The sequence below is a fragment of the Centropristis striata genome, chromosome 10 (genome assembly GCF_030273125.1).
Source record: "Centropristis striata isolate RG_2023a ecotype Rhode Island chromosome 10, C.striata_1.0, whole genome shotgun sequence".
Lineage (NCBI taxonomy): Eukaryota > Metazoa > Chordata > Actinopteri > Perciformes > Serranidae > Centropristis > Centropristis striata.
The window spans coordinates 1,701,630-1,722,477 of NC_081526.1; the positions used below are offsets into that span (position 1 = coordinate 1,701,630).

Consider the following 20,848-nt stretch of genomic DNA (forward strand, 5'->3'; position numbering starts at 1 on the left):
GATGTAAAATTAATTTAAAAAGACACAAAATTACTGAAAAAGGACGTAAAATGAATAAAAAAGACACAAAATTACTGAAAAAGGGTGTAAAATGAATAAAAAAGACAAAAAATTACTATATATATATATATATTTATATTTATACATATATATATATATATGTATAAATTTGCATATATGGATTCTAATTTGTATCATATTTGTTACATCTTTTTGGTCTTTTTGTGCAATTTGTTGCTCACAGTTTGTTTTTCTTGAACTCACAAAAACATATAAAGCCTAATATTTTTAACCAACACTGTAAAAAAACTGTTTTTATGGTAAAAACCAGCAGCTGTGGTTTCCAGAACTTTACCGTAATAAATATGGTGCACCTTTTTATAATATTATATCTAGAGATAAGAACCAGCACACTCTGATCCTGCTGAGCAACTTTTAATAAGCTCCATATTAGCAGATTTATTCATGCAGCAATCAGAAAAACTGTCTGCATCCCCCCCCAAAAAAAATCCATGAATTTGAGTTGTAATCTGAAGTGTAAAATGACTAAAAAAAGACACAAACTTACTGAATAAGGATGTAAAATGAATTTAAAAAGACACAAAATTACTGAAAAAGGACGTAAAATGAATAAAAAAGACACAAAATTACTGAAAAAGGACGTAAAATGAATAAAAAAGACACAAAATTACTGAATAAGGATGTAAAATGAATTTAAAAAGACACAAAATTACTGAAAAAGGATGTAAAATGAATTTAAAAAGACACAAAATTACTGAAAAAGGACGTAAAATGAATAAAAAAGACACAAAATTACTGAAAAAGGACGTAAAATGAATAAAAAAGACACAAACTTACTGAATAAGGACGTAAAATGAATTTAAAAAGACACAAAATTACTGAAAAAGGGTGTAAAATGAATAAAAAAGAAAAAAAATTACTATATATACATATATATATGTATAAATTTGCATATATGGATTCTAATTTGTATCATATTTGTTACATCTTTTTGGTCTTTTTGTGCAATTTGTTGCTCACAGTTTGTTTTTCTTGAACTAACAAAAACATATAAAGCCTAATATTTTTAACCAACACTGTAAAAAAAACAGTTTTTATGGTAAAAACCAGCAGCTGTGGTTTCCAGAACTTTACCGTAATAAATACGGTGCACCTTTTTCTAATATTATATAGAGAGATAAGAACCAGCACACTCTGATCCTGCTGAGCAACTTTTAATAAGCTCCATATTAGCAGATTTATTCATGCAGCAATCAGAAAAAACTGTCTGCATCCCCCCCCCAAAAAAAAATCCATGAATTTGAGTTGTAATCTGAAGTGTAAAATGACTAAAAAAAGACACAAACTTACTGAATAAGGATGTAAAATGAATTTAAAAAGACACAAAATTACTGAAAAAGGACATAAAATGAATAAAAAAGACACAAAATTATTGAATAAGGATGTAAAATGAATTTAAAAAGACACAAAATTACTGAAAAAGGGTGTAAAATGAATAAAAAAGACACAAAATTACTGAAAAAGGGTGTAAAATGAATTTAAAAAGACACAAAATTACTGAAAAAGGACGTAAAATGAATAAAAAAGACACAAAATTACTGAAAAAGGGTGTAAAATGAATAAAAAAGACACAAAATTACTGAAAAAGGGTGTAAAATGAATTTAAAAAGACACAAAATTACTGAAAAAGGACGTAAAATGAATAAAAAAGACACAAAATTACTGAAAAAGGGTGTAAAATGAGTAAAAAAGACAAAAAATTACTATATATACATATATATATATTTATATTTATACATATATATATATATATAAATGTATAAATTTGCATAAATGGATTCTAATTTGTATCATATTTGTTACATCTTTTTGGTCTTTTTGTGCAATTTGTTGCTCACAGTTTGTTTTTCTTGAACTAACAAAAACATATAAAGCCTAATATTTTTAACCAACACTGTAAAAAAAACAGTTTTTATGGTAAAAACCAGCAGCTGTGGTTTCCAGAACTTTACCGTAATAAATACGGTGCACCTTTTTCTAATATTATATAGAGAGATAAGAACCAGCACACTCTGATCCTGCTGAGCAACTTTTAATAAGCTCCATATTAGCAGATTTATTCATGCAGCAATCAGAAAAACTGTCTGCATCCCCCCCCCAAAAAAAAATCCATGAATTTGAGTTGTAATCTGAAGTGTAAAATGACTAAAAACAGACACAAAATTACTGAAAAAGGGTGTAAAATGAATAAAAAAGACACAAAATTACTGAAAAAGGACGTAAAATGAAGCTGTAATTTTGCGGCTGTAATATTAAGCTGCAGAAACACTGTGTGATGATGCTTCTGCAGCCTGCGAACACATTCAGGTTGTGCAGACAACGAGGAGGCTGACAAAGCAGAAACATGTAGGAAATATTCCCTCCACATTCAGAGATGGAGATGGAGAGATTAGTTTAATCACACATACAGACGCTGGAGGCACACGTACACTGTAAAAAAGGTGTGTCAGTCTAGAAATAAGCATGTTTTCTTGTTCATTTTAATGTCTGGAGCAACTAGAGGTTCATTTGTTTGGACGAATATAATGATAACAACAAAAATAGCTGATAAGAGTTCAATTTAAGAGCTGATATCTAGACATTTAACATGGTTTTATTCATAATGATTGTGGTTATTATCAAGAATGTTTTCATGACTGTAGATTTTGACACAAAATGATCAAAAAAGATGCAAAATGACCAAAAAATATGCAAAAATGGCCACTGAAAAGACACATATTGACAAAAAAAGACACAAAATTACCAAAAAAGATGTGAAATGACCAAAAAAGGCACAAAATGACCAAAAAAGATGTGAAATGACCAAAAAAGGCACAAAATTATCAAAAAAGACACAAAATTACCAAAAATGTATGTAAAAATGGCCAGTAAAAAGACACAAAATGACCAAAAAAATACAAATGACCATTAAAAAGACACAAAATGATGAACAAAAAAGATGTGAAATGACCAAAAAAGACACAAAATGATCAAAAAAGACACAAAATTACCAAAAATATATGCAAAAATTACCACTAAAAAGACACAAATTGACAAAAAAAGACACAAAATGACCAAAAAAGATGTGAAATGACCAAAAAGGCACAAAATGATCAAAAAAGACACAAAATAACCAAAAATATATGCAAAAATGACCTTTAAAAGGCACAAATTGGACAGAATAAGACACAAAATGATCAAAAAAGACACATAATTACCAAAAATATATGCAAAAATGACCACTAAAAAGACACAAATTGACCAAAAAAAGACACAAATTGGCCAAAAAATACATATAATGACCATTAAAAAGACAAAAAATTAACAAAAAAGACGTGAAATGGCCAAAAAAGACACAAAATGATAAAAAAAGACGCAAAATTACCCAAAATATTTGTCCACATTCAGAGATGGAGATGGAGAGATTAGTTTAATCACACATACAGACGCTGGAGGCACATGTACACTGTAAAAAAGGTGTGTCAGTCTAGAAATAAGCATGTTTTCTTGTTCATTTTAATGTCTGGTTCAACTAGAGGTTCATTTGTTTGGACAAATATAATGATAACAACAAAAATAGCTGATAAGAGTTTAATTTAAGAGCTGATATCTAGACATTTAACATGGTTTTATTGATAATGATTGTGGTTATTATCAAGAATGTTTTCATGACTGTAGATGTAAGACACAAAATGATCAAAAAAGATGCAAAATTACCAAAAATGTATGCAAAAATGGCCAGTAAAAAGACACAAAATGACCAAAAAAATACATATGACCATTAAAAAGACACAAAATGATGAACAAAAAAGATGTGAAATGACCAAAAAAGGCACAAAATGATCAAAAAAGACACAAAATTACCAAAAATATATGCAAAAATGACCTTTAAAAAGGCACAAATTGGACAGAAAAAGACACAAAATGATCAAAAAAGACACAAAATTAGCAAAAATATATGCAAAAATGACCACTAAAAAGACACAAATTGACAAAAAAATACACAAAATGACCAAAAAAGATGTGAAATGACCAAAAAAGGCACAAAATGATCAAAAAAGACACAAAATTACCAAAAAAGACGTGAAATGGCCAAAAAAAGACACACACTGACCAAAATAGATGTTAAAAATGACCACTAAAAAGACACAAATTGACAAAAAAGACACAAAATTACCAAAAAAGACACAAATTGACAAAAAAAGACACAAAATGACCAAAAAAGATGTGAAATGACCAAAAAAGGCACAAAATGATAAAAAAAAAAGACACAAAATTACCAAAAATATATGCAAAAATGACCTTTAAAAAGGCACAAATTGGACAGAAAAAGACACAAAATGATCAAAAAAGACACAAAATTACCAAAAATATATGCAAAACTGACCACTAAAAAGACACAAATTGACCAAAAAATACATATAATGACCATTAAAAAGACACAAAAATAACAAAAAAGACGTGAAATGGCCAAAAAAAGACACAAACTGACCAAAATAGATGTTAAAAATGACCACTAAAAAGACACAATAATAAATTAACTCTTAAAACCAGATAAACCAAGATAAAAAAAAACTTTAGATTTAGAAGTATTAGATCATTTATCTGGTTTTAAGAGTTAATTTCTTATTTCAAGTGTTCAACATGCTTATTTGAACCTGGTCTCACAAAATCCGTGGAATAGCCACGGAATCACTCAAATTTCCGTGAAACTGACACGGATTTGGCTACAATGCAAGTTAATGACAGTCATATCCCGTGGCTATTCCATGGATATTTGTTCCTATTGGTTTGTTCCAAGTCACGTGACTTTCAAGGTCCCGGCGGTCAGAACAAAAAACATGGCGGACAGTTCTCTCATTTTTAGTGAAAAAAAATCAATATTTTGACTTTGTTTCTGCATAAAAATGGATTTTGATCACATTTCTAGCGTTATATGATATAACTAAATAATAATAATAATAATAAAAATAAATAAATATATGTTTTATTTTCTAAATATTCACTCAGTGAATGTACATAATCACTTAATGATGACTGGCATTAACTTGCATTGTAGCCAAATCCGTGTCAGTTTCACGGAAATTTGAGTGATTCCGTGGCTATTCCACGGATTCCTGTGAGACCAGGTTGGCTTATTTCTAGATTTAATAATCTTAATGTTATAAATCTTGTCAAGGTAAATTATCTGTCCATGCAGCAAGATCATTTCCCTCAGATTTACTGTTTGATCTGGTTTTTAAACACCTTTTTTTTTTTACAGTGTATGCAAACAGCAGCTTCACTCTCAATTCAAAGGTGAAAAGAATATCATCTCCCTCTCTCTCTCTCTCTCTCCCCCCCCTCTCTCTCTCTCTCTCTCTCTCTCTCTCTCTCTCTCTCTTTTGGCCGAGTCAGGACTTGGAGCTGCCAAGTGTTGTAGTGAAGGAGGAGAGTAGTGAAGAATGTGAGTGACAGCTGTGGAAAGATGCAGAATAGATGAGTAAATGCATCCTCAGCTCCTCTCGTTTATTCTCCGTCTATCTGCCTCTTCATCTGTTTTCAGCTGCTGCTTCTATCTGCTTCTATCTGTTTCTATCTGTTTCTATCTGTTTCATTTGGTGATGGAGGTAAATGAGAAATATACTGTAATATTTAATGGTAAAATCTTTAATTTATGCAGCATTTATAAAGTATTTTCTTGTCAATTATATGGCAGAACAGCGTTTATTTTGACGGAAAAACGTTATATTTTTTACCGTAAAATATGTAATAAAAGGGCAATCTTAAACATGAAATCAACAGTGCCAATATCATTTTACCGTAATATTTTAAAAAGTTGCACCGTATTTATTACGGTAAAGTTTTTTTTTTACAGTGTTGTTTAAACTTATTAGGTTTTATATGTTTTTGTTAGTTCAAGAAAAACAAACTGTGAGCAACAAATTGCACAAAAAGACCAAAAAGATGTATCAAAATTGATACAAAGTAGAATCCATATATGCAAATTGATATTTAAATGTATTTTTTAAATGTAAAAATTTGAATTTTCTGGCAATTATTTCATGGTTCAGGCTAGATATGGTTGAGGATGAATAAAAAATAAATTGTGATTGTTCTATCTGTTTCTATCTGTTTCATTTGGTGATGGAGGTAAATGAGAAATATACTGTAATATTTAATGGTAAAATCTTTAATTTATGCAGCATTTATAAAGTATTTTCTTGTCAATTATATGGCAGAACAGCGTTTCTTTTGACAGAAATCTTTATATTTTTTACCGTAAAATATGTAATAAAAGGGCAATCTTAAACATGAAATCAACAGTGCCAATATCATTTTACCGTAATATTTTAAAAAGTTGCACCGTATTTATTACGGTAAAGTTTTTTTTTTTACAGTGTTGGTTAAACTTATTAGGTTTTATATGTTTTTGTTAGTTCAAGAAAAACAAACTGTGAGCAACAAATTCCACAAAAAGACCAAAAAGATGTATCAAATATGATACAAAGTAGAATCCATATATGCAAATTGATATTTAAATGTATTTTTTAAATGTAAAAATTTGAATTTTCTGGCAATTATTTCATGGTTCAGGCTAGATATGGTTGAGGATGAATAAAAAATAAATTGTGATTGTTCTATCTGTTTCTATCTGTTTCTATCTGTTTCATTTGGTGATGGAGGTAAATGAGAAATATACTGTAATATTTAATGCTAAAATCTTTAATTTATGCAGCATTTATAAAGTATTTTCTTGTCAATTATATGGCAGAACAGCATTTATTTTGACGGAAAAACTTTATATTTTTTACCGTAAAATATGTAATAAAAGGGCAATCTTAAACATGAAATCAACAGTGCCAATATCATTTTACCGTAATATTTTAAAAAGTTGCACCGTAAAGTTTTTTTTTACAGTGTTGGTTAAACTTATTAGGTTTTATATGTTTTTGTTAGTTCAAGAAAAACAAACTGTGAGCAACAAATTGCACAAAAAGACCAAAAAGATGTATCAAATATGATACAAAGTAGAATCCATATATGCGAAATTGATATTTAAATGTATTTTTTAAATGTAAAAATTTGAATTTTCTGGCAATTATTTCATGGTTCAGGCTAGATATGGTTGAGGATGAATAAAAAATAAATTGTGATTGTTCTATCTGTTTCTATCTGTTTCATTTGGTGATGGAGGTAAATGAGAAAGTTGGCATGAAGTAAAGCCACAGAAGTCTCCTCTAAAGAGATGAAATACTGTTGTTGTTGTTTTGCTTTGGAATTAAAGTGGAAAGAAGGAAGAGAAAGGAAAGATGAATGTAGCAGTCTGCCTATTAAAACCAGCATGATGATGAAGTAACATAATAAACTCTATTTCTAAAGGGAGGATATGAATAAATAAAGGCTCAGTATACGGATCGCTATTTGTATTAAACATTCCCCTAATATTCCCATATTCTTTTCGTCCCTATTCAACTCTTATTAATATTTAATCACATTAAGACGGACGAGACCTCTCGCTAGAAAATGTCCCTCCATATTAACCCGATAAAGCCCAATGTTTTATATTTAATACAGTTTTTGAGACGTCAAACTGCACAAAAACACCAGATGAAGCAAAAATAATCTGGTGGATCTGTTACTGCTGCAAGAAAACTTCATATTAGCAGATGTTTTATGTTGTATTATATGGAAAAAAATGATTTAGTATGTTTGAGGGAAATGTTAAAAAGAAAGTCAAAGTTTTAATTGGTAAAAAATATTACGTTTTATATGTTTTTGTTTGTTCAAGAAAAACAAACTGTGAGCAAGAAATTGCACAAAAAGACCCGATGTTTTAAATATGATACAAATTAGAATTCATATATGCAAATTGATATTTTAAAAAAAATAATAATTAGCCAGCAGGTTCAGTTTAAAACACTCCAGTTTAAAAAAAAAGAAGAAGAATTTTCTGGCAATTATTTCATGGTTCAGGCTTGATAGGGTTAAGGATTAATAAAAAATAAACTGTGACTACACTGTAAAAAATGTCTGTAGATTTTAAAAACTGCTAAACCATGACAGTAAAAGACGTAAAATGATAAATGAATAAATTCAGTTTCAGTAACAATGAAACACTGTAAATGTTTATATCAGACAAAACAGTATTTTTTTCTTCTAATTTTTACTCCACTTTAAAATACTCTGGCACCGTGTTTATGGCAAAAATATATTGCAATATATATACAAGACATCATTTTTGAATTTATTTTTTGTAAAAACACTTTGCAAAAATCTTTTATTTATGCTTCATTTATAAAGTATTTTCTTGTCAATTATATGGCAGAACAGCGTTTCTTTTGACGGAAAAACTTTTTATTATTTACCGTAAAATATGTAATAAAAGGGCAGTCTTAAACATGAAATCAACAGCGCCAATATCATTTTACCGTAATATTTAAAAAAGTTGCACCGTATTTATTACGGTAAAGTTTTGGCAACCAACAGCTTATTAGGTTTTTTACAGTGTAGTATTTGGGACTATAAATGACAACATAAAGGTGGTAATGAGTGTCTAAATGTTAGTGACTGAGTGGGTTAATTATCTGTGATGTCACTCTGCAGCCGTCATTCTCTTGTTTCCTCGTTTCAAGCTTCACTGATCACTTCATGTGTCACAGCTGGAGTTCACAGCTCCACTTCTACTACTAAACCTGCTTCATAGGTAGAAGAATTATCTGGTGAATATGCTCCACTACAGGTGCTGCTGTGTTGGATTCTACGGGACTCCTTCTAATTTACAGAAATTATTAATCACACAAAAGACATTTGTTAGATTAGTCACCTTCTCTAATTATTTGTCTCCATCTGCCCCTCTGTTTGAAAATGCATGATACATGTAAGATGATTAGACTTTTTGGTAACACTTTCTATGAAGACTACATCTATAGTGCATTATGAGCGCATTCATAGTGAATTATAATGCTCATTATAATCAATCATAATGCATTATGACTGCACTCATAAACACATATAAAGCTTCATGATGCACTATATCAACAGTTATAAATATAGCTTTTAATGACTTATAAATCCAAGTGTCTTATGAGTGCTCTTGACTGGTTATAAACTACAGGCTGACTGATGAGGCTTATAATACATTACAACTACTCATACCCCTCTATACACACACCTCAACAATCAATTGTTATAAGGACTCATAGGATGCCATAAGTATAAATAATGACTTATGATGCAGCATAGCTTCTTTTAAATGCATGAAAATGTGTTACACTTTACTTAAAGCCAACAATGAAACATCATGATTAGCTATAATGCATTATAGATGCGTCTATATGAACCTCACTTTACTTAAAGCATACATTGATCATTTATTTATACTTATAACAATTGATTGTTGAGGTGTGTGTATAGAGGGGTATGAGTGCATAAATGCATCAATACAAATAATCTAATAATATATTTATAATATATGAAACAATCTGAGTGGGTTCATTCTGCATAACGAGTACTTTTACTTTTGATACTTTAAGTACATTTTGATGCTGACACTTTTGTACTTTTACTTCAGTTAGTTTTGAATGCAGGACTTTTACTGTAGAGGAGTCATTTCACAGTGTGTATTAGTACTTTTACTGCAGTAAATAAAGGATCTGAATACTTCTTCCACCACTGCCTGTAGATAAACTCTATTCTGACTCACCATATGTTTGGATAAACCGGCTATTTTCCGACTATTTCTCCTCTTTCCGCTACCTTTTTTATGCATGAACCACTGCTGCCTCATGGTCCTGATTGTGATTGATGACGGGTGCAGCCAGAGCGTTTACACAGTGCTGAGGAGACAGGTCTGGCTGTGTAAAACGACACTCAGTATGGATAAGCACCTCATGCAAACTTTCCCATTAAGGTTAGAAACTTTCTCTCGTCTGCAGTTGAAAGAGAAAACAACCGTCTCAGTGTTAAAATCAGCCCATAAATCATTCTGCTCAGTGAGACATCCACATGAAGGAACAATAAGCTGAACACATTTCAGTGGAAAGAGGCTTCCAGTGGAGTTTGTGTTGGCAGAAACTTTTAATCATCTGTCTGAATTCTACGGCTGTGAAGAGGATCTATTGGGTCTGTTTGTTAGCTTCTCTATTTGTCTCTCTGTGAAGTTAGTTTGAAAAAGAAGTGTCCTCATAATCAGGCTCGGTATCAACTTCACTATCCAGCTGTTACATTTATACATTGGTGCAGGGGTCTCAAACTCAAATTACCTGGAGGTCGCTGGAGGCAGTATCAAAATGGCCAAAAAAAAGACACAAAATTACAAAAAAAAGACACAATATGACAGAAAAAAAACGAAATTACTTAAAAAAGACACAAAATGACCAAAAAAAGACACAAAATTACTAAAAAAGACACAAAATGACCAAAAAACCCCACAAAATAACAAAAAAAAGACACAATATGACAAAAAAAACTAAATTACTTAAAAAAGACACAAAATGACCAAAAACACACCCACAAAATGACTTTAAAAAGACACAAAATGACCAAAAAAAGACACAGAAATACTAAAAAAGACACAAATTATCCCAAAAAAGACAAAATTATTTTTAAAAAAGACACTAAATTATTTAAAAAAAGAGACAAAATTACCAAAAAAAGGACACAAAATTACTCGCAAGAGTGGTATTTCGTTGCAATTTATCAGTTAAGCACAATTCTTTCGCTTAATATCTTTTCTAGTCTGTCGTTTTGTTTTTCCTCCCTCAATTTTGTGTTCATTTTCATTTCCTCCTTTAGTCCTGATCCAGGTTTTCATAGTGTTTTGTACAATCTTTTACTTTTCCCTATCAGGTTTGGTCCCTACCTTTTGTGGCGTTTTTTGTTTTTTAGGAGTTTTTATTAAATTGTTTTCCCCCTGAGAGTTAAGTTAGTATTCCCCGTATTGTTAGATTAGGATTTATATATTTAGTTCATTAGTGTAGATAGGTTCAGTGTTTTTTCCTCCTTTGGAGCGACTTTTCTTTGTTAGGTTCCTACTCAGAATCAGGAGTTTCATAGCATTTTATTTCACTCTGTGAGGATTTACCCTGCTGCATTTTTGAATAAAGAAACTTTTAGTTCACCTGCTCTGCATCTGAGTCCTGACTGGAGCCCGGCCTGACAATTATGTTTTATGTTTTATGTTTTATTAAAGGATCCCCATTATCTTATGCCATGGCAGTTCACTAGTCTTCCTACAACAACTTTAACAGTAAAAATACATTCCAAAATACATTAGAAAAGTGTAGCACATAGTGCATTTGATCAGAAAACAAATAAAATACAAAAAAACAATACAGCTTTAACCAGTATCATTGATTGTAATCCTGGACATCATGAATCCAGGCAAACATCGCTTTTATAAAAAGTAGCGTCCTTTCAACCAAAATAAACGAAATAAAATAAAATAAACCCAACACCTGACATTAACCACTGACAAAGTACATCTTTCATTTCTTTTTGAAGGATATTTTGCTTTTTTGTTGACGGATATCAAGTGGTGATTCAATTAGCTTGAACTGACTCACTGAATGGAGCCAAATCCAAGGCAGCCTTTACAAATATTACAACATGAATACACAGTTCTGACTGGTAGTTACTGACACTAGTGTGAAGGAAATTTTGTGTTTCCTGCATGGTGGGACATGAGGTAGGCGGCGACCTACTTGATATTCAAGACGCAAGGCATTGTGGGAACTGACTCTGTGAACTTAACAATGATAACACCATGAGAGAGGGGAACATGTCCTGATGTGATGTATAGGGCAGGAAGATAGGGCCTCATTGAGTCTTGCTGAAGAATCAATGTTGGGAAATACAACAGATATAAGCTGTGCGGTGTATGGGACTTTGCTGTACTGTAAAATAGCCATTCGGAATTGTGCGGTGTATGGGACTTTGTTGTACTGTAAAAGAGACATTCGGAATTGTGCGGTGTATGGGACTTTGTTGTACTGTAAAAGAGACATTCGGAATTGTGCGGTGTATGGGACTTTGTTGTACTGTAAAAGAGACATTCGGAATTGTGCGGTGTATGGGACTTTGTTGTACTGTAAAAGAGACATTCGGAATTGTGCGGTGTATGGGACTTTGTTGTACTGTAAAAGAGCCATTCGGAATTGTGCGGTGTATGGGACTTTGCTGTACTGTAAAAGAGCCATTCGGGATTGTGCGGTGTATGGAACACGAATGTGCTAATAAAACTTGCTGAACAGAGTATTGAGTGCTTTGTGTTTGGCCAGCTCACCCATTAACTTAGTGCAGTTGTCAAAATTGCCACGACACTAGCCTGCATACACAAACTGAAAGCTCGTCTCAGTTCTCCGCTGCTGTCAGATCCTGCATGAGTATGGAAGACGAGAAGGTGAAATGCTAATTCAGCGAGCAGGGTGAATGCCTAAATAAGTGGCTGTGAGACATAAAAATCACCTGTCCGACTTGACAAAGCACTCTGTCAAAGCACGAGATGCAAAACATGATAGCAGAGTTGAGCCTCGTCTCGTAACAGATGAAGGTGAGAATGCTTCAATTACTGCAACACAGCAAGACTTTCTGTTCACAAGAAACACTGAAAAGCTGCGCTGCAAGGCTAAATAATAGGATCGATCTCCTCACAAGGTAATAACAATTACAGTACAGTAATACCTTTACAAAGAACTTCAACACAGCTCTCACTTTGGGTGATTTCACCAGCAGCACACAGGCTGAAACATGTGGAGCAGCAATTAAATAATGTGAAAAACACTCTGATTAGACGTTCTCTGTAATTATAGAAAAATAGCATCAGCTCCAGCCTTTGTTATCTGGTGAGCAGTGAATAAGAGAGATTAAAACCAGTGGATCCATGTTAACAATCCAGGTTTAGAGCGTTTTAGAAATACATGCCAAAAAGCAGTCAGAGTTTAAAATCAATGAGTAATTGTTCCTGGTGTCGGCCATCGACGGTTTCTTTTAGATTCCACGAAGGCTTTCCCCTCTCAGCTGATTGAGTCTCTTTGAAGTCGGCATTACTGGCGGTATCTGCTCTCTTTAATTGGAAAGCACTGCATCAAAGCGCCGCCATTTAACAGACTGATCCAGTGTTTACCATGATTAAAAAGCCGCTATAGGAGCTGAAGGTTTTAAACTTTGTGTCTTCAAATCAACGTACAGCGAAGAGTGTCTGCACCAGGCGGCAACCTCCAGGTCTGAGCAGGGAGGCAAACCAGGAAGTGCCTTAAGCTGCATTCTACTGAAAATTCCAGCAGGGGGCGCTAAGTTTGGCTGCAGAAGCATTTTGGTCCATTCATTTCAATACAAAATGAGAAAACGTCTCACTTGATTTATTAGCTCAGAAATGTTTTTTAGGACAACATTATGGTCTCAATCACTAGTAAAAAATATTCTTCAAGACAATCTGATGTTAATAGTGTAAATAATGGCCCCACTTAGAAGAAAATAGAAGATAAAGAATCGTATGATTTGGGGCGGGGCTACCTTTGATTGACAGGTCACTAACAAGGCGAGCTGTCATCAGGAGAGAAGCAGAACAATGCGTATCCACGGCAACGTGTCAATAAAGTTATATATAACGTTATATAGATATAAAAGAGGACGTTTAGCGGTTTGGTCTCATAACTTTGAGCCTTTCACTGTATTTTCACTTAATGACAGTGTATTTGAAGGTTTTGTTCATTAAATGTCTTGTTCAGCGTTTGGTTGGACTAACAGACACTCCAAGGAGTTGCTGCTCAGTTTTCTGAGGTCAATAACCAACATTTAAACTTTCATCATTAACTGGAGCATCAGTTAATGCTCCAGTTAATGCTAACATGAGTCAGTCAAGTTGAGATGTAGAGAGGTGAAGGTCATCCCTATGTTCCCCGCTCGGGCAACATAGGACCCTTTTTTTAAAAAAAGGATCCTATGTTGCCCTGTAGCTATACCTACCGTTGCATGGCCCACCTTCTACAATTCCACAATTCTACAATGTAATTTAGCTTTTATCCAAAGCGACATACAAATGAGAGTTAATACAACACAAGCAAGGATGAAGTCAGGAAACATAGCAAGAGTAAGTGCCGTGGGTTAAGTTCGAGTCCATTAGGGCACAAGTGCTTCATAGGTCGCAAGAGCGGTCAGTGCGATACTTACACCTTAGCTCAAGCAGCCCAAAACATTTTTAAACAGTTTTAACTTTAGGTTAGGTTTAGGGTAGGATTGGGGTTAGGTTAGGGTAGGGTTAGGGTAGGATTAGGGTTAGGTTAGGGTAGGGGTAGGGGTAGGGGTAGGGGTAGTATCAGGGTAGGGTTAGGGTAGGGGTAGGATTAGGGTAGGGTTAGGGTAGGATTAGGGTTAGGTTAGGGTAGGGTTAGGTTAGGGTAGGGGTAGGGTTAGGTTAGGGTAGGGGTAGGGTTAGGGTAGGGTAGGGGTAGGGGTAGGGTTAGGTTAGGGTAGGGGTAGGATTAGGGTAGGATTAGGGTTTGGTTAGGGTTAGGTTAGGGTTAGGTTAGGGTAGGGGTAGGATTAGGGTAGAATTAGGGTAGAGAAGGCTAGGTTTAGGGTTAGGGTAGGGTAGGGTTAGGGTAGGATTAGGATTAGGGTTTGGTTAGGTTATTTTCATATGCGCGTCAAACAGCCCGTAGGCCTACAGACGCCTATTTGCCATGGAATCTGGCAGTAATGGTGGAAAAAGGAACAGACCGGGGAACATAGGACTCTTTTTGGGAAAAAGCAGGGGAAAAGGGTCCTATGTTCCCCGGTCTGATACAAAGAGGGAACATAGACACACTCCCGAGAGACACGCCTCTCATCAGTGATCAGATCCCTCTCCTCCTCCACAGTCCACATGTGGTCTGATCCCCGGATCAGAAACAAGATGGATACCCAGAGTGTTCCAACGGGCCACAAACCAACCAGACATCACGCTCACTACAAACATTATTCATACACAGTCTGTGATTTTACACACTTATCAGCTGATTTATACTCTGCATTCTCTGAGTCTCTCCACTGTAAACCATCATGGTGACATTCTAGGAGGAACTGGACACACACAGTTGCATGAAAAATGACTTTCCTCTCTACATCAGTGAACATCCTGACAACTGCCGCCCTTTACTCATCTCAACGGGAGGGAGCTTTCACAGCTACCTCATTTAGTCCAGACAGTTTGAATAAACATTGCAGATCTTCAATAGCGTAAAAGTAAAGTTCCTGTGTCTTTCTTCTCAATAATGCAACAAAACAAAATGAGCCACAGCAGCAGCAGCACGGGGAGAGAAGGATCAGTTAGAAATAAACTCACATATTCCAACATTAAAGAGAGGGCAGGAGAGGACGGGGAAGCTCCTTTACAAACCAATAAATTACCAGCAGCAGGGGGTGCAGGTCTAGTATCTGCTGACTACAGGACGTAAGAAAGTCACGACGAAGGTTTTAGTCTACTCACATCACCGCAATGTGAAATAATGTCAAATAAACCTCAGTGCAGACTTCAGGCTCACCGACTTAGCTGCTAGTAGTGATTCTGCCTTTTTAACCCTAAAAAATTCTAACAAAAGGTTTCTCAGCTGTTTTTTGTAGCTTTAGATGTCCTTAATAATAATAATGAGTTAAAGTTGACCAAAATCTGACCACTAGAGAGGAGTGGTGTCTGCTGCCCCCGCGACCCGGCCCCCGGATAAGCGGACGAGAATGGATGGATGGATGGATGGAAGCTAATAAAGTTAAATTAAATGTAGGGATGTTATTCATTTTCCTGAATATATGTACCGTATATGACCTATATTAACGAGTTGGAAATGACGTAAATACATGTCCAAAATGAACACATCTATTAGATCAAATAATCATCTAGTGCAAGGATGGGCAACTGGAGGCCTGGGGGCCACATACGGCCCTCACCCTCACTTGAAGTGGCCCTCAGTACAACTACATGCATTTGAGCATGAAATCTTAAAAGTGCAGTGTAAAAATGCACAAAATTACTTCTTGCAATTAATGTTGGTCTGCTGTTCTTGCACTAAAAATCACAGGAAGTGGTTATTTTTTATCAGCTTCAAACCTTTTGTATTCCTATTTATACTGTTAAACATGCATTTGAGCATGAAATATGTCAAGTTACTGCACTGTAAACATATTTAAAATAGCAGTTTCATCATATCTGGTTAAGTGCACGTTCCTATATGTGGCCCTGTGGTAGTGAACATGAAAAATTGTGGCCCCCTGCAGCATTTAAGTTGCCCATCCCTGATCTAGTGATATTCTCAATAGCTTTAAATGATTCTTTGACCCAGAAAATGTAGATTTTGACACCAAGATTGACCTTCTGAGTGGCTTGGAAGATGTATTGGTTCTCATAGATTTTATATGGCTGCCACATCCGATCCGCAATCTTGGGGAAGTGGCTCCAATCAAAAACTGAAACTTATGGTGATGATGTCCCCTTTATTTAGCTCCGCCTCCTGACTAAAAGGAGTCATAGTCATTTTAAAGACCTGGAGGTTTTGAAAATTGGACATTTCTTGGAGTCAAAAATAGGTAAACTTTATGTTTTTAAGTACATCTGATACTATTGTAAACCACTGAGGAACCTTTTGTTAGAATTTCTTTAAGGTTAAACCATATTTGCACCTGACTAATTAAACTAAATGGACAAAACTGTCACTATGCCATTAAGAATAACACCTTCAAAATAAAAGCTGCTTTAATGGAATTAACCCCAATATAAATATGAATGAACACAAGTTTGCACAGCTTATAAGACGGAAGTAAATCAATTGTTTCATAACATACTGGCACATTTAGAAACTCTTGACTCTGCTTATTCATCGTGCATGAAACATGATGATGATTCATCAGTTGTGCTCCAACAACAGCCACTTCCTCCATTGTGGAAAGATATGAACACTTTTGTCATCAATTACTGTGAGCACACTGAGTTGGAACAGAAATCTATTTGCACAAAAATTTAAAACTGGAAAGTGTGTAGTTTGGGATTAGAGATCATTATAATATGCAGAGGTCTGCGTTTTCCACATAATGCCAATTCATTTGATTTCTCTGAAGATTTACATGCTGCACTTCACCAGAAAATCTTTACATAAACAACCAGTGATGGATAAAGTATTCACATCCTTTATTTACTGCAGTACAAGTACTAATACACACTGTGAAACGACTCCACTACAGTAAAAGTCCTGCATTCAGAACTTACTGGAGTAAAAGTACAAAAGTATCAGCATCAAAATGTACTTAAAGTATCAAAAGTAAAAGTACTTGTGATGCAGAATGAACCCACTCAGATTGTTTTATATATTCTATTATTGATGCATTATATAAGCAGTGTTTCACTGTTGTCAAGATAGAGCTTATTTAACTACTAAATATACTTTTGTGCTTTAATTTACATATATATATATATATATATAAAAAGAAACACAAAATACAGCAAAAAAAGTAAAAAAACAAAAGTCAACTGAATTAAATAACATAAAACGTATTAATAATTAATTAATATTGAAAAAGCCAGATTTAATATATATATATGAATATATATTATAAAATAAATAATAATAATAATAATAATAATAATAATTAAACATAGAAACAAGCAAACACCCTCAACCCCATTAAAAACAAAGCTCAAACTCAGGAAACACTGGTGGAAGGTTAGAAATTAATTAGATAAAATAAATAAAAATAAAGTAAGGTAAGATAAAATAAAATAAGAAACAAAAGGAAATAATAATAACAGTAAAAAGTTAAAAAGCTAGATATAAAAGATGAAAATAATAAATAAATAATTGAAATATATATATATATGAATTAATCATGTTTTTATGTTAAATCTTGACCTGAAAAGTAAAGCTGTCAGCTAAATGTAATGGAGTAAAAAGTACAATATTTGCCTCAAAATGTAGTGAAGTACAGGTATAAAGTTATAGTACAAGTACTTCAAAATTGTACTTAAGTACAGTACTTGAGTAAATGTACTTAGTTACAATACAACACAGTACTAACAGCAACAAATCAGCTATTAAATATGGTGAATCAGGTGGGTAGATATTACATTTCTCTGGGAAACGTGTTATAATTTGTTAGTTTATTACTAAAAGTGTCTTAATTGGATTTAATTTGCAGAGACACATGTGGGTTGACTTGACTTCAGAAGGCTGAAACATTTGTTTGGTTTCCTACAAAGCAATCTGTTTCCTGTAGTCTCTGCCAGGAGGAGCAGAGGTTATTATCTCTCACTGAAATATGGTGAAAAAGCCACACGATATTCTGAGTATTTACTCTTTTTTAAAAAGCACAGTAGCTGTGTAAAGCCTGATATAATTAATGGCCAAAAGTTATTCAGCTGTTCGGGTCACTGAACACGTCCAAGTGGAGATGTACGATCCGCATGAGTTCAAACTGCAACTCCTTATGAAAAAGAAGCACAATTAGAAAACTCCTGAAGAAAATATCAGCAGCCAGAAATATGAAATAAACAAATGATTTTCCTCTAAACTGCCCGGCGACCCGTTAACACTGAGAAACATCAACACAAGCTGCCAGATAAACAGCAGCAACATGAAGCACATTATCAAGTTGTTTTGGATAAATGTTGGCAAAATATACCTACAAGCATTATCACCTTATCTGTTCATTCTGTTGGATACCTTGATGCTAAATAAATACTCAGAATATCACCTTTCTTTAGTTCTGTCTCAAGAAGAAATATCTGATCAAATATTCACCAGCTGTGCAGCATAATACAGTAGCCCTCTTACTATTATGTTCATATTCAAGTACTTATATTCAAATACTTTAAGTAAATGTATTTAAAGTGGTGTCTGGATTTTGTTATTTTTTTCTGCAAAGTGTTTACTGTTTTTTGTTTGAATGACCAAAAAAGACAAAAAAAATTACATAAAAGGACCAAAAAATGACACAAATGACCAAAAACAGACACAAAATGACCAAAAAAAGACACAAAATGACTAAAAAAAGACACAAAGTGACTCAAAAAAGACACAAAATGACAAAAAGTGACTAAAAAATTACACAAAATGGCCAAAAAAACACAAAATTATCAAAACATTTCCTGACATATTGAAGTATTATGATTTTTCCAGCCTCTCCTGTCCTGGGTGGGTTGTGGTGGCTGGTTTGGATTATTGGGTGGGTTCAACCCCCCAAGGGTTCGGGTTCGATATACCTAAATATATCAGGAAATGACTTTTGGTCCCAGCCCTAGTTTGGGGCGTATTTTACTGCAAATATTAAGATTTTTTTTCCATTTCTGCTCATAATCTGTGAATATCCAAATAATATCACATTTGAGTGTTTCACCCGGCACTCAGTCACATAATGTAGAAGTTATATGTGCTCGTATCCTCCTATTATTTCCTAAACATAATGATTGTGTGGAAACATCACGCTGTGAGTTGATCCAGCAGCTGATGGATTCACTGAGCAGATTAAAGTCATTGTAACGAATCTATATGCACATACTAAACATGTGCTCCATTTAAAAATGCCTTATGCATGATGGGAATACAGCATTAGCAAGCCTCCAGCACACACACACACACACACACTCTCTTGTTCTACCTTTGTGAGGACCCTTACATGAACCCTAACTTAAACCAAACTGTAAACCTTAAAACAAAGACTTAACCTAGAAAAAGTCCTTTGAAGAAGTGAGAACTGGGCAAAATGTCCTCACTTTTCATTATGTCCTCACTCAGTTGGTTTAAAACGTGTAATGGTCCCCACTATGTACACACACACACACCCACCCACACACACACACACACACACACACACACACAGACTCTAATTCTTCTACCTTTGTGAGGACCCTTACATGAACCCTAACTTAAGCAAAATTATAAACTGAACCTTAAAACAAAGTCTTAACCTACAAAAAGTCATTTGAGGAATTGAGGACTGGGCAAAATGTCCTCACTTCTCAATATGTCCTCACTCAGTTTAAAACGTGTAATGGTCCCCACTATGTAGGGAGTACAAGTATACACACACGCACTCTTGTTCTTTTATCTTTATGAGGACCCTTACATGAACCCTAACTTAAACCAAATTGGAAACCTTAAGACAAAGACTTAACCGACAGAATGTCCTTTGAAGAAGTGAGAATTGGGCAAAATGTCCTCACTTCTCAATATGTCCTAATTTGGTTTAAAACGTGTAATGGTCCCCACTATGTAGGGAGTGCAAATATTCACACACTCACACACACACACACGCACACACACTCTCGTTCTTCTACCTTGGTGAGGACCCTTACATGAACCCTAACTTAAACCTAACTGGAAACCTTAAAACAAATTCTTAACCTACAGAACACCCTTTGAAGGAGTGAGAAGTGGGCAAAATGTCCTCACTCAGTTGGTTTTAATGGTCCCCACTATGTGTGGAGTACAAGTACACGCACACATTCTTGTTCTTCTTCCTTTGTGAGGACCCTTACATGAACCCTAACTTAAACCAAATTGTAAACTGAACCTTTTAAACCAAGTCTTAACCTACAGAAAGCCCTTTGAGGAAGTGAGGCAGGACTCAGGTCTGAGGTGAGCAAAACTAAATCTTGGAGCGTGAGGGATGGTACGCAAACATCACTATGTTTTACTGCTAAATTGAGAAAATCTACCATATTGTCATGTTTATAAAACTTAACATTCATTATCAATAATTATGGTATCATATTGTTGACACAAAACTGACACAAAATGACCAAAAAAAGACACAAAGTGACCAAAAAAAGACACAACATGACTTA

General features: G+C 34.0%; 2 protein-coding genes across 2 annotated transcripts in view; one reads left to right on the top strand and one right to left on the bottom strand.

Annotated features, from left to right (window-relative positions):
• zgc:152951 (uncharacterized protein LOC569013 homolog) overlaps positions 1-2,687 on the top strand; it is a 113,922-nt gene extending 111,235 nt beyond the window's left edge. The window contains exon 12 of the transcript XR_009394994.1: positions 2,584-2,687. The gene's annotated coding sequence lies outside the window, so the exon portion shown is untranslated. The remainder of the gene's footprint in view (positions 1-2,583) is intronic.
• Positions 1-20,848, bottom strand: part of htr1fa (5-hydroxytryptamine (serotonin) receptor 1Fa) — a 73,278-nt gene that overhangs the window by 14,628 nt on the left and 37,802 nt on the right. The window lies entirely within an intron of this gene.